Genomic DNA, 15,531 nt, shown 5'->3' on the forward strand with positions numbered 1-15,531 from the left:
CAAATCAGTATTTACTCCCCAGATAAAGGTGGTGGTGTTGTTGTGGTCAGACTGACGACGCTTCTCGTAGCAGGACACAACATGAGTCACTTTGTGCTTTCACACTGCAAACAGCCTCCCTGAGAACAATCAGACGACAATAACTGAAACGGCTCATCAGCTGAATCTAGAACGCTGAGGTATCTCTGCCTCCTCCCTCCACCATTGAAAACTAGGTGTTGCCCCCCCGTGATGCAGAATAACAGGAAACCGGCAGCGGAACAGATCAAATGAGATAAAGAAGTTTGTCTTAAGGGCAAATTAAAAAAACAAAAATGAATCCAGAAGAAACCAGATAACGAGAAAATCCTGATCTCAATTGAAATTCAAACATCTACTATTCTACGACTTCATCTACTGATGAAGACCCTGAGATTAAATAGAAATGTCCACAAAAGTAACTTCATTGACTCTGAGCAGAAGATCTGTTTGGCTCCGGCCTCACTTTGCCTCGTCAGCAGGGCCAGAGGAAACCTGTGGATCTCATCTGATCCCAGGTCCACCGCCAAACAACAGGAAAGCTAAACTGACGCCAACATTTCTTGGCCGACGAGACAGTTCATCAGCCGAGTGTCCTCCTGGTTCTGTGGGAACGTTTGCTCGCAGTGTGAACGAACACCAACGGGTCAAATGTCTTCATAGTTTCTATGAAACAAGTTGCTCAAATGTGATTTAAGCCACAAAGCTGAAGCAAATCATCGAGCTCTTTGTTGCCCTGCCGCCTAAACGCCCCTGTACTTCACTGCTTTTTGAAAAACGTGTTCAGTGAACTCCCACAGACCCTTTTTATCTCCATTAAAGCTGCTTTTGGAAACGTTCTCTGGCACAAAGCCTGCAGCTCCGCCTCCTGGTCGCAGCGCTGACTCATACGGGGGAAATTAGATTAAACAGTGTCGGTCGCCCGGCTGTTGTTGCAACAGATGCCATCTCACAGCGAAACCTTATGCTCTCTCAAACCAAACCAACCCGAACACACCTTAAGTTCACATGCTCCTTTTTGTATGCAGTAAAAAACATATATATATATATATCAAATCAATATGTACATTTAGTCCTCGCAGTTCACTCTGAACTCTGCTTCCTTCTCAAACATCCATTTGAATCATTTATCAGAAGAGTTTTACAGTGTATAGAGAAATGTCCTTTTTCCGTCTCGTCCTCTCGAAGCCTCAGTTTTTTGGTTTTAAATCAGTGTTGGTGGGCGTTCTGGAAAACGTACACGTTTATTCTCTGTGGTTCATGAGCACGAACTCCAGAGGGAGCACGGCAGTGACGTGAAGCACGGTTCTCTACGTGTTGAGCTGAAGTCGAGATGTTTGTGTCAGAAAGACGGAGCAACTAACTAACAGTGTTTGTTTATAGACTCTAGTTCTGTTAGATCCAAGTTACACAAAACCTGTTTCACTTCTGAATTCATAGGGATTGTAATCAATAAGTGTTGTAATCTCTACAGCTGCAAAAAGCTATTATTAATTCATCTGTGAGTTAATTTCTCAATAATTCAATAAATCATATGGTCAGAAAACTTATCCTGTTCTTTAAGCCTTGACAACATCTTGTTATTTCATTGAAACCCTTAAATAATCAGTCGAGCATCAGATACTCAAATCTGAAAAGTATTTCTGAGAAGCTAAATGTGGAGAATCCAAAATAATTGTTTAACAAAATGTTCTGTCGATCAACTAAATGTTGCATTTACAGAAAAAGGATTTCAACTCTTCCGTTATCCAAACAAGTTGTTCCAAGTTGATCCCATGAAAATTAGTCCATGTTTCAATACTTTGACTTCTCACCTGAACGTTTGTAAATTTTACGTCATAAAAACAACACAAATATAATAATTAATAATACTTTAGTTTTCCCCTAAAACAACTAAACATTTTTAATACAATCAGGAGGAAATAGTTCATTTGTTGGGAACTATTTTCTTCGTTTGTTAGACAAAGTCAAATTAAATGTGTGATGAAGGAGCGGCAGTTTGGCTCGATGTGTTTTTAAGAGTTTTATAGTTTTAACAGTGCAGCTCTGTGGCGCAGGAACAACAAATCTGACTTTATGATGCAGATGTTTGGTCTTTTGGGACATTTTGATATGATCTGAAACCTTTTAGTCCTGCTGTCAGGATTAAAGTCTACTGAAGGTATACGAAACAATATCTTCAGAACCCTGGTATGAATTATTTAAAATGATTTAGATGTATTAAGTCACATCTTGTAGAATCCATATTGTTGGTATTTCACATTAGGAACAAATTACAGGATTTCAGACTAAAACAATGGGCACATAAAATACAATATTCCTCCCTAATTTTAGTCTCATGACAAAATGTTGTGCAAAAGCCACATCAAAAAGAAAAAACATTTTATTCAGACCTGTTATCATGAGCTCAAATATTGTGGCGTCTTTATTCGCTGTCATTTCCCTCGACACTCGGCCGGACGCTAAAAGCAGCTCGGGGTCGTCCGGCCTCTCGGTGGCACTGGAGTCCATTAGTGACGAGGTTTAAAAGATTCAGATCCAGTTGTGTGACGATCAGCCTTTTACCGGACGATGCTTTTATAACCAAACAACAGATACGAACGCTGAGTAACCTCCAGATTCAGAGGTTTTAAATATTAGATTTTCCTGCCCTGTGTTGAATGTAGTCACTGAGGAATGTTTCCGTCTGTATTTCTTTAAACCAAAGTTCATTTCAATAAGGTGAGATCGAAGTAATTTATGTAGAATTGAGGCAGCAGCCGTTGATCATCATAACGTTACATCTCAAGGGACAAAGTGGGGAATCTGAAAACCTTTAGAGGAATAACAACGGACCAAGTGAAACATTTAGAATCGTAGAAAGTTACTAGAGGAACAAGAGATGTTGCTTATGGAGAAAACATTTATTTTATTTTATTTAAAAGCACTTTTATGTTCCTGAGTCACCGTTGGTTATCATGTGTTGCCTTTCTCTCTGAGAATGACGAGTTTGCTCTGCGACAGGAAAGGTATTCCTTTTCTCTTTCTTCCCGAAAATAGGTTTTCTTAAAAGGCCTTTACCTGCATTGATTGTGACAGACTTCTGCTGTTTCTCCTCCGAGACACGCTTGTAAAAAAATAATAAAGACACTCCGAGGCTGAAAAAATATTGTGTGAATGCTCCATGGATGGTTGTGTTTTAAATTTGTATTCTCACTGCAAAATAAAGACGACTCGTCTTCATCTGTGCTCGTGTTTCTTTTTTATTCCCGAGTCTGGAACCTGTGCAGAGGAAACGACACGTTTCTATAAAAGGTGAAGAAATACAAACTCAGGACTTTTTAAGAAAACCTTCAGTAGCACCACAAACTCCCCCCTCTACAAAATATAGTATTTTAAATAGTGTTATTACAGTAAAATCTTTGATTGCTCTAATGTTCATCACTGTCCTCAGACTGTCGATCGCTGCAGCTCCTCTTTTCAGCCTCTGTCTCAAACACTTGGTTTTAGCTCCTGTCTCTTTAAGACCCCCCCCCCCCTCCTCATAAAGCCCACTCTGCTGTGATTGGTCAACCGCTTCCAGTGCGTGAAGGAAAATGTCGGCACCTGGCTTCAACTGGCTTTGTGAGGGGGCGTGTCATACTCGCTGCTCCGCGTGTATTATGCAAATGTGACGTTCAAGAATAAGACAGACTGCCCTCTCTGATTGGATCAATGGATCAATATCCCTCTCGTTATTGATTACTTTTAAAAAACATTAAAAAAAGTCAACATGTTTCTCAATTATTTGTAAAAATGTGAAGTAGAAAATCTAGATATTAATAACATGTACTGGTGGTCACAGACCTTTTTCCAGATTATCACCTTAATGCTTAGATCAGAAAGTCGTTCTACTGTTTTTCATATATATATATATTTTCCGATAAAAGTCTTAAATCCCACGACTCTGCCTCCAGAGTCCAGATTTCTGAAAACCTCCAGAGTTCCTCCAGCAGCTGACGGGACGCAGCTCAGAGGTTTAACATGAGAACACTGAGCCGGTCACGTTTCCCAGCCTGTGACCACCAGGCCGCCTCCACAGGGACGCTCCCTGCGTGGGATCACGTGACCTTTCACACTGCGACCGACCAAGATGGAGTCCCTCTCAGCTGACGCTCACGTCCGTCCTCCGTCCTCGGGCCCGAGGACACAGGGAGCAGAGCGAGTCCTCGGCTCAGGTGCAGCGACACTTAGAGGCTGTTTCTCATTCAGTGACACAGAAACAGGCCGAACAGAGTTTTTCTGTCTGACAGATGCCAGATTGGATTCAGACGACTTGAGGGGTAAGAGGATTTCATCTTCTTAATAATACTTAAATACTTAAGTGCTGGAACTAATGGACTTGTTAACGGGCACAAACATAAAGATCCTTAATCCTCGTGTTTAATTCGTGTTTATCTCAAAGGCCAAACATATGGTTTAACAGAATAATGCACATTCGTCTGTATCTAATTCAAATTTATAGTTTCCCCTCGTTTAGGTTCATAACGACATCACCACTTAAATCCAAAGGAACAATAAAGAAGGTGTGTCCAGTGGACAAACGGTTAAAGCACATGGTCGATGGTTTGATTCCCAGCCAGCGCATCTAGCTCCGTCCTTGTTTTCTGTCTCTCACCAGATCAATCAAACATAATCAAAAATATCAAAAATAAATAATGAAACCAAGATAAAAACAACCTTTTTGAAATATGAATATAATCTGAGGAGCTGGATGATTTTCAATGAGTCATTCAGGAAGGAAGCGTTTAACAGAAGGAAGGACACACCTCCAGATTACTGTTCTGCTCCAGTTATTAGGATCTGAAATGTGTCACTGTTTTTATTACAGGGGGAAATCTATGTGTATTGTACAGCCACCAGGGGGCACCACATCCTCAGTCTGCAGTGGGCTGCTCAGGGCCCAACTCCCCCCAGTGCAGATGGCAGTGGCGTGTTATAGATGTGTGAGGCCATGTGATGCAACACGGAGGTTATAAAACACGGCATCGACCTCAGCAGCGTCGATACGAACAGCAGCCGGGATTTTAATGAGATTCTCTTTATGATGAATTGTCCAATTTGATGCTGCACACGATGCAAAGGTCACCGTCTGTACGCAGCAGCTGTAAAACACTCACAGAACAAGGTGTGGAAGTGGTTCTCACAGGAAACTGTCTCGATGTCAGATGTGTGGTGTGATGTCGAGTTGTGGTTCGAGTTGTGTCACATTTACACCAGGAGCTGCAATTCACACAAAGCAGGCTGTTCCTATTCTGCGTTAACACTCGACTCTGCGTTCAGTTGATGTTTAAAGGTCCGGCGTGTGGAGGTTCAGTTAAAGGGCTCTAACGGCAGAAATAAAAGATACCAAGAAAGTGACAGAATTGCCGCATCAGTGCCAGAAGTGAACCCACATCCGGGTGTGGGCTGGAAGGGGAGGGGGGGGGGGGTGAGCGAGGGGTGAGCGAGATTCTGCTGCAACATCCATCTTCATCACAAGAACCTACAAACTGAACTTTGAGGACTGAACAGCACCAGTTAGTGTCCAGGAATGTAACATCACAAGAGCCAGTGACACCACAATGTTCCAATACCAACAGCTGAAGAATGATGAAGTCACCCAGTGGTTACAGATCTGAACCTGTGGTCAACTTTATCTGTAAACAGGCTGATCCCAGTGAAACACTGGTGAGAGGATTGTTTTTGCATGAATAACATGACCTCATTAGAGACGTACTCACCAGGAACTCTCCCAACACAAACATCCAACGTGTGCAGAGAAGAAACTCCTCCAGACTTTCTGCAGGGAAATGTTTGACTCCTCAGATCATCCATCACCTTTCAATGATGTGGAACAGATCACACCTGTGCTGGGCTGTGCAAGTACTCATGGGAAATGTAGTTTATCATAATCAAAGGCCCCAAGATCCAAATACACAAGAAGAGGACCTCGACATAAATCAATTAAAGCTGCTACAAATAACTCTTTCCTCAATTAATGAGTTAATAATTTTGGATACCACAAAGCAACATATTCAGACAGTTTATTTTGTCCATCCAAAAATCTGAAACACTAAATATTCTGTAAGTATAAATATATATATGACCTTTAAAGGCCTATAGATTATTTACAGTAAATAATCTCGAATTAATTCAAATTAATCCAAACAATACACAAAGATGGAAGCTAACATTTGCTCCCTGTTGCCACAATAGCTTTGTCAATGTTGGATCTTTGTATTAAGGCCTTAATGTCTTTTACAGATTCTTGTGTGATGGACAGAAAAGAAACCAAACAACAGAACTGGACAGTTGTAAAGATTTTAATAAAGACAGGAACAAGCCGAGTCAAACAAGGGCCAAAGTCATAAAAAGTCTCATCAACAACAAGCCTGTATTTATGCTCTCTGGCTGTTTCCAGCTGTGTCACGTCAACTTATCACAACATTTCTCTTTGGACCCGAGTGAGAGCCGGAGCATCAGGAGGGATAAACATGGAGAGATAACGGCCGTGGATTCTCTGTGTGGTTATGTCACGAGGAACACAACACCCAGAGGGGGGTCCGACCGAGAGGAGCACAGTGAGAAGAGCAAGATGTTCAGGAGGTGGTGCAGAGCCCGAGGACCAACGATGAATTCCTATTAATAAACAGAGTGCATGTCTGCTTGTTCCATGTAAAAATAGTCCCAGAGCAGAATCACTTTGAACAGGGAGGGAGGAGGAAGAGCTGCAGAGAGCGGCCGGGTGGGGGGGGGGATCCAGGGATGAAGGGAGGACAGTGTTGTGGACGGTGGTTATGTCATGCGGTATGCAGCAGGGTCCCCGGCGCTGTCAGCTGTGCAGCGGTGCAGAAACAGAGGAGGGGGCCTGTTACGTAAACGCTCGCCGAGCCTCTTCACTGGGTGAGCGGAGCCGCCATCGATTAGCGTAAGCTGCTGGAGCTGCAGCGCCGGGGGGGGGGGGGGGCTCAAACAAAATGGTCTCTAATCCCTTTGACCTGGGTGGCAGACACACGGACCACCAGCAGCCGGGTTATTGACTCAGTGAGTTTGACATTGGATTGGCTTCACCTCGCTGCTGTGGAACGACCCTGAGTCAGAGTTCAACCGACCCAAATGGAAAAACTGTGGAATCCTGCTGCTGGTTTATGGCCTTGTTATGTGGCCCCGTGCAGGAGGTGAAAACATAACCTCCTTGGTGGAGGTAAAACTCCTCACTATTGAAGTTTGAGGGGTTTTAACTTCACTGCACCACACTCACGGGGTCGGGGGAGGACTTGAAGCTTCCCCGTGTTCCTCACTGAGCTGGAAAACTTGGGTGAAGTCCGAGGCCCATCTGCTGTAACCGTGGTAATTACCCTGACAGATAAACACTGGACTGCAGCTCATTGCAGGACAACAGCTGGAGACTCCATTTTGCACAGTACAGTTAATACACAGAGACGTTCCATCCATCCCACCATCCATCGATACAGAGCCTGACGGTGATGGTGCCATATTTGGCCGGTTGCCACAGTAACAGGAGGAATTACTCACTCCTCCGCAGCAGCTGGCCTCCGTTTGGCCCGTGGATATTAGTGTGTGTCTCCACTCCCACGTTCTACATCTGCACTTCGCCGTTAGCTCGCCGTGCAGAGCCAGGAAGAGGCCGAGCACAACTGGCGGTGGCAGAATAGCGAGGGAGTTGCCTAATGTGACTGTGATCTGTGTCGGTGTCACACGTCCGTCTGAGGGACCATCGTCCACGTTAAACATCAGCTTCTCCTGAAGTGAACTCATAGATAGAGGATATTTATCCTTCACGCTTAACACAAATGCTCGTCCATTTCTGCCTCTGCACAGTGGTTCTCGTGCAGCACTGCATTTTTCATGTACTCTGGTGTGTTCACATCGCAGTGCCGGAGCTGAAAGCCCCCGAGTGAGAGCTGGTCATATTTTATTCAGATCCAATCCTCTGCGAGTCCACTCAGAGCTCATGTGTCGTGGTGCTGAGCAGGGCTGGGTGAATGTCTCACCTCAGCCTGCAGGGGGCAGCCGATCATCGAGCCACGTGCGTGTCCTTCTCACCTTGAGCAGGACATGTGATGTGTTTGGGTTTTTCAGAAGCTGCTGTTCCCTCACCTCCTCCCTGTGGGGGTCAGAGCTGTTTCCTCCCAACCTGTGACACAGATATTTCACTGGAGCAGAAGGAGGAAGAAACAAAGTGCTTGAGGAGTTGAACAATCGTACTGTGGTCAGATTTAAAGGTTCATGAATCCTGAAAGTGGGATAATGTGCGTTCCTGGGTCACTGCTGTGAAAGGTTTGTTGACCGGTTTCTGTTTCTGCTGGACGCGAAAGTAACAAGTTGAACATATGGGAGGGATTTGTGTCAGCCCCCTAGTGGCCAAAATATAAACTAATACAGCTTTAAAAGTCCTTTCAAAGTTACTACAAGGAGTTCTTAAATGGTTATGAAATGGTCTCATTTTAATATTGCTGCCTCTTTATGACCTTATCAGGCAGAAAATTGTCTTTTTATACAAATTATTCTCAAAGTCTGTGATCAGGGTTAGGGTTGCATTCGCTTTTTATTGGTTGGGGAATTTTGACAGACAGGAAATCAAAGCACAAGCAGGTTACATTAGAGTGTAAGCACAGGGTGTTGACTGAGAGCATAACAAAATCTCAACAATTCGGGCTCTCAAGCTGAAAGACCACGCTCCTGAATAAATTATAATAAGTACGTGAGTAAGACTCACATAAATCGTTATTAACTGATTCCTAATCGAACTGTCTGGAGCTGCGTCTTTGGGCCAAAGTACAGTCGTCCCGTGTCGCTGCACGTTCACCCAGCAGAGGTCAAACTCACTCTGCACCTGCTCATACCACCAGGAATGAGACGCACCTTCTTCTGCAAACACACACCTGCTGAGAGAAAAGGCTGCTCCTCTGGTAAAGGGCTTGAGATGGGGAGTGTTTCCTGGCTCCTAACTTATCACAGTGAGCATTGTAACGAGCTGAAAACACACGGTAAACATTAATCTGGCTAATGATCAGTATGTTAGCGTTTGCTGCCTTCGAAGGAACATGAGAGCTCGTGATTACAAAATCAAAGTCATTTGAATGAGGGAGTTTCTTCAGCTCATTGTGGGAACTGTTAATTTTCTCTTTGATTTTTGAGGTGTTGACCTTCTATGTAAAGAGCCTTGAGATAATGTGTATTATGATTCGGTGCTTGTGGCAGTTGACCATCCCACCGGGCTCTACCACACACAGCCAGAGACAAGGGTGTGGCTTGCAAGGGTGCAGCATCTTTATTACAGTGTTCACCACCACACACACACGTGAGCAAACATAAATCAAAGTCAAGTTAACTTCCTGAACTGTGCAGCTCAGTGTCTCTGTGTGTCAATGTCTCGCTGTGTGTCCCTCTCCTCGGTGTCCGTCACTGTCTTCCTTTTAAACCTGAGGCTCAATCAGCTGACAGCTCTGCGCTGATTGGTCCTCTGGTGCAGGTGAAGGTGCCAGCCCCCTCCCCTCCACATACCCCCATCACCAAATTCAGGCCAGGGATCCATCCAGCCTGACCTACTCCCCCCCTCCCGCCTCCCCACAGGCCAGGTGAGGAAGCCAGCCTGCACGCTGAGGCTCTCTGGGGGTCGGGCAGGTGGGCACCGCCACACAGGCGCCCGGGAAACAGGAGCCGACGGGGCATCAACCTCAGCTCCGACGAGGGGCCCCGAACAGGAGCAGCAGCAGGGGACGTTTTAGGGTTTTTTTTAAGGAGAAACTGAAGCTTTCAGATAAAACCTTTGTTAAATTCAAGGAGCTGATTGTGAATGTCCCTTAATCACAAACATGTCGATTGTTCTACTTCTGCACACTGACTCGTGTCAATGGTGTCCGCCTCTGTTTACTCGACCAGAGTATAATTGTACAACTTAATACAGTCAAGATCAATGGTTGATGGGACGGCTTTGGCATTAGAGATGCGCTTGAGCAATGAACTGCGGGTTAAAGCTTTTTTCGCTGATGTGTAAATACGGTGGATTCTACCTTTCTTCTGGTTTCTGGGGTCAGTCAGGTCGAGATACAGATACGTTATGACAGCATCATCAAATGTTTTGTAATCTGATGTCAATCCAGCTTCCCATAATACATCTGGAGAGCAGAACCTGCCGAGAAGGTCCTCAACAACGGCCATGGCAATTAACTTCTTGTCAGCAGATTCAGGAATGTCGATCTTGTTCTCCAACCAGTCGGACAGACACTTACTGATGGTGCTAATGTCTGTGGGCTTTTTAAATTTCTTCAGTTTTCTGTGTGTCTTTTTAGAAAGTGTAATGATGAAGTTCATGTTCTCCAAACTATTCAGAGGTTCTAGATCGTCTTCTAGCACAACCTTATTGTGAATGATTGTGGGAACAACCGCTGAAAACAAAGCTTTGCATTTTCCCGAAAAGCTGATTCTGGAGGATCCTGATCCGGTGCTGGTGTTTTCTTCTACATTCACCATGTTTGTGATGATGACTTCAATGTCGGCCATCACACCAGACAGCGTCTCGTTGTGATTTGTTTTCTCAAACAGGTTGTTCTTCATGCAGAGTAGCACCTGCTGCACGAACCTCTGCACCGCGTCCTCTGTCTTGATGTACAGGACCTTGGGAGGAAAGCCGGACTGTTTGAAGTCCGCCTTGCTCAAGCATTCCGTGATGACAGTTCCAGAAAATCTGCAGTGTTTTGCAAACATGGTAAATGTTGGGCCAACCAGATGATGATATATTCTATAGGTCAGCTCCTTTGAAAACTTTATCTTCATGTCAGTGGAGTCAATGTTTGCCAGATGTTGGATGGCATAAGCTGCAAGATCATGTGAAGACTGTTTCGTTTTCACACAGATGATTGTCGGCCACCGGGTTCTCCGTGTAGGACGAGCAGAGTTGGAAACAGTTTTCCGCTGTGAATTGCTCTTGAGGCTCACCAGGAACTCTGAGCCTTTTTCCTTGAATGCTATCCTCAGGTTTAACAGCGTTTTTGCAAATAGTTTTTGGGCAACTCTGGAAAACCTGCGTTTGTGTATTCCTTGGTTGACATCTGTGATGTTTCCTTCAATAAACGTTACTGTCTTTTTAAAAATTGATCTCATATCAAAATTAGGCTTTGTTGTGCTTCTCCCACAACGAAGGTTCTTGCAAATGTCACTGACAATATCAGTTGCTGCATTGTGAGCCTCCACATAGTTGTCACATGTGGGAGGATGTGGAACATCATCTGCGAGTGTCTTGCAGCAGTTGAGGAGAATCTTAGTCACAGCTTCAGTGGCTCCGGGCTCAGAGATCTTGTACGTCATGCGCTGAGACGGTTTCCCTCCGCAACACAAGGACTTCAAAGTCAGCTCTTTCAAACACAATGCAGCACAACACACAATTTGATGAAGGGACTTTGTGTTGGATATGGAGCCATCGACATAAAAAGCCGGCTCCGGGGGCCAAACAGAGCAGTTTAGGATCGCAGATGAAATGGAGCTGATCTTCTCTGAAACTTCCTTCTCAACTCGTGCTGTCAGTTCTTCAGCATGCTTACATTGGCCCTTTCGAATGTCAAGAGCGTCCGCAAATATTCTAAGGAGAGACTCTCCCTGAAATATGTTGATGTTCTCCAAAGCGTTTTGTAGATAAACTGGAGAAGCTCTCTTGTGCAAGACCTTTTCCAGCACTGGTTTGATAGTCCTCAGAACCGTTGTGGTGAGTGTCTGCACTATTTCTCTCATCATATCAGACAGTGTCACTATTAAAGCAGAGTCATGAGCCTCTGTAGCTAACATGCACCACTGTACTGCAGTGAACTTCTGAAAATATTTGTTCACAATGGGCACAAGAGTCTCTTGCCTCAAAAATTTGATCATTTTGCTTGATTTGCTTTGTTTTTTCTAATCTTGCTACAATGTTGAATTGTGGTTCTTCTTCTTCTTTGTTCAGTTTACTGCAGGTTGTCACTCTTCGGTCTTGGACTGATCTTTCTCAATCTGCAACTTAAATGTCTGTGTGCTTTAAAGTAAGGGAGGCATATGATATTGCCTTTGATGATAAGGAGCTTTATAATCCATTTTATTAATAGGCGCCTTTCCCAGCACTCAAGGTCAATTTAAAAGGCAGAGACAAAAACAGAACAAAAAATAATGTAGCAAAAATATAAATATAATGAACAGTGAATAAACATGTAGGTTGGCCAAATGGAAAACAAACTGAGTATGACAGTTTAAAAAGATGGTGATCGGTTTTTATCACTGTTGAGTTTGAGGTCGTTGCTGAAGAGCGAGGACTTGATTTCCTGTAGGCAGCAGAGAGAACCCTAACCCTGACCCTGGTTTTGGTTGAAAGGTAGAGCTGGGTGTCATCTGCATAGCAATGGAAATTTATGTTAAATTTATTGAAGATATTGCCAAGGGGAAGTAAGTAGATGATAAACAGAAGGGGCCCCAGGACAGAACCCTGAGGAACACCAGTAGTGATTAGTAATGACTGGGATTTGAAAGATTTGAGTTGGAGAGGTATGATTTAAACCAATCCAAGGTTGGTGATGCCAATCGAGGCTAGTCTGTCGAGGAGTACACGGTGAGAGATAGTGTCAAAGGCTGCAGTCAGATCAGCTGCCGTGAGGAGGTCTGGTGAAAGACCAGAGGAGGGCTCCGGGCAGTGGGGGGGGGGGGGGGGGGGGGGGGTATGACACCTCTAAGCTCTAAGCACTAAGACGTCAATTTGGAAAAACGAGGAGGTTCCAGATCTTTTGGTGATGAGGGCCAACGCCGGTGTGGATGAGCTGTAAACAACAACACTGATCTTTCCACAGCAGAGTTTATACGTCATGTCCGGCCTCCTGCTGCTCTACAGGCTCCGCCCCTGCTGCTCTACAGGCTCCGCCCCTCGCCTGGATGTTCCCCACATGTTCCACAAACACTAACTACAGAATATCAGAATATCTGGATATAAATTTCCAGACATTTTGTGGAGTTTGTGTCTGAAAACAGCTTCAGTCAGTTCTTTTCACAGGAGATCGAACCCACTCACTAAAGTTCCATAGAACAGACGTTCAGGGTGAAGAAACACTCTCCATAATCACTCAACCATTAAACTCATTTTAGTCAAGCTGCTGCTTTAAGGTTAAAAAGTAAAGTGTTGCTTTAATGACCTTGAGTCAATATTAATCTGTGAATGTGTTTGTTAAAGTGAGAAATAATAAAGATGTGTTTTGGGCAATTTTAAAGTGAGTGTCCTTGTGATTAGTTGTTTCTCAGTGTTGCAGTTAAAGCGTCTTTGTGTTTCCACAGCTCTTGTGTCTCTGCAGGTTGAAGTTCAGTCGTCGTCTGTTCCCCTTTAAAACTGCCGTCGCTCTGTTGTTATCACAAGGTTGAGCTCAACCTGTGACTGTCACCGTGTCCAGTCCAGCAGCAGCGATTAGACTGAGCCCACATGTAGGTCACAGAGTCCTCGTCTCTTATCGTCTGTTTGGGACTTTTCACTTCCTCAATGACAAGCCTTTGAAATGTGACATCACCTGCAGCCAATCAGGTAAAGACTGTAACAGCTAATAAAGGTTTCGTCCTGATAAGCTGCTGGTTCGTTAGAATGAACTCGTTGTAAAACTTTGATCAAGGACAGAAAGTTAAATACAGACTCTAAAACAATAAACATCTATTATCTATTAATATTTTACCTTAGTCTTTATCTTTGTTCGTGTGTGTATTTTCTTCATTTCAATAGAATGAAACATCCCATAACTGTTTGTATTTCAGTGTCTTCATCACATTTGGTGATTTCAGTTCAAACAAGGATCCACTCTTGGTGGGATTTATGAACATTACCAGAGCCAGCCACCAGGGGGCGATTGAGACAATTTGGCTTCAGCCGTCATGTCGTCCATTTTTATCACAGACTGTAAATAAAGATGGACGATAAACACCATCGAGAGATGAGGCTAAATTATATCCCCGACACGAACGCTGACACGTGCTCGACCAATCACGAGTCATTCTCAGCTGCTGACATTTCATCCCATTGTTATAGCATCAAATAACTAATTAAAACAAAACTTAAAACCTCTAACGTGGAGGAGGCAGGATTCATGACCTGTACTGCAGCTAGCCACCAGGCGATCGATACACTTCACTGTTGGGGGGTGGCCCTGTCATCCATCTTTATACCATCTGAATCAACGCTCTGTAGCTGATTGTTATGAAACTCATCCCGACACAAAAACTAATGTAGACACATATGTTTGCATCATCAACCAAAAGCAACAGAAATGAACACAAACGTCACCACGTTGTTTTTCTTCTTTTAGCTTCGGACCGTGACGTCGTTTCTCACTCACCTTCTGAGGCCTCGACTCGGCTCAGTCACCTCTGCAGGAGCCTCAGTGCTGAACGATGTCAGATAACAGTCGGCCTCCGTGCAGCATATCTGCTCTCGTGTGTACTCGACCTGCAGGCTTCACATTTACTGCTCAGATAAGAGACTGACGCCTGCTTCTCCTTCTGATCCTACACGTACAGAACTGTGTGTGAGCTCACTGACTAATACAAACATTAGGCACTGGTTATTATACATGTTTCCATATTCATTTTGAGGCCAGTGCATCAAATCACATGTTGTGGTTCTTGAGTGTTTGTTTGTGAACAAGATCACATAAAAACGTCTGAGCAGGTTATAACGAAACTTGGTGACAGGATGTGAAAAGCGTCAGGAAAGAATCCATTAAATTTCGTCTTCCTCCTCAACACCTATCAGAGTTTTCACGTCATCATTTGTCCACAGTGAACATTCAGTCAATCTCTTATTATTGTTGCTGCAGATAACTCGTTGTTGTCGGCCTTGTCGTCCTCGTTGTGATGTGACGTCATGTTTGCTCGACAGTTGGAGTTAAATCCATTCAAAGCAGAAATGTATGAAATATATCAAAGTGGAAAAGAGGAATCATCGACACGTTCACAGACACGTTTGATCTCCTGCTCTCAGAGTTTCTGCAGAACAACAGGAGCCATTTTCAGAGCCGCAGCGACTGTAACAAAGCCTCGGCTGACGGGTCGCTGGCGTCAGAGCGAGGTAGAACAAAGCCTCGCCTCTGACCTCTGAGAAAATCACCGCTGATAACACACATCGGCCACAAGGCAGCCAGAGATACAAAGACGTACAGTACAGCACCACACGCTCACACTGTGTCTGAACTCCGCTGCAGGCGTGGACACATCCTGTCTGCAGAGAGGACAATCTGCACCACGGGAGACGATGTGTGTGTTTATCTCCTGCTTGTCGTCCGTCTGAAGCAAAAAGAAACGGCTCCATGTGTGACCTCACAGGACATTTATGATGTGACTGGTTTTATTTCATCTGTGGTTCAGAGAGAAACTTTCAAACCTCCAGGAAACAAATTTTGGCAAAACAAAATCTAAATTAGGTCGTAAAAATAGGTCGTTATCAAACCCTCATGACAAAGAAATGTAACTGAGGTTTGATATTTTACAGTTTAACCACAA

General features: G+C 44.2%; 2 long non-coding RNA genes across 2 annotated transcripts; one reads left to right on the plus strand and one right to left on the minus strand.

Annotated features, from left to right (window-relative positions):
* Positions 1–38: 38 nt before the first annotated feature.
* Positions 39–14,003, minus strand: LOC117756764. The gene is made up of 3 exons (XR_004612848.1): positions 13,994–14,003; positions 7,230–7,235; positions 39–174 (listed from the first exon to the last, which is right to left on the minus strand). It is a non-coding gene; the product is annotated as an uncharacterized LOC117756764 (long non-coding RNA).
* Positions 2,304–3,246, plus strand: LOC117756759. Its single transcript, XR_004612844.1, has 2 exons — positions 2,304–3,026; positions 3,058–3,246. It is a non-coding gene; the product is annotated as an uncharacterized LOC117756759 (long non-coding RNA).
* Positions 14,004–15,531: the final 1,528 nt, after the last annotated feature.

This window comes from Hippoglossus hippoglossus, chromosome 22 (genome assembly GCF_009819705.1).
Source record: "Hippoglossus hippoglossus isolate fHipHip1 chromosome 22, fHipHip1.pri, whole genome shotgun sequence".
Taxonomy (NCBI): Eukaryota; Metazoa; Chordata; class Actinopteri; order Pleuronectiformes; family Pleuronectidae; genus Hippoglossus; species Hippoglossus hippoglossus.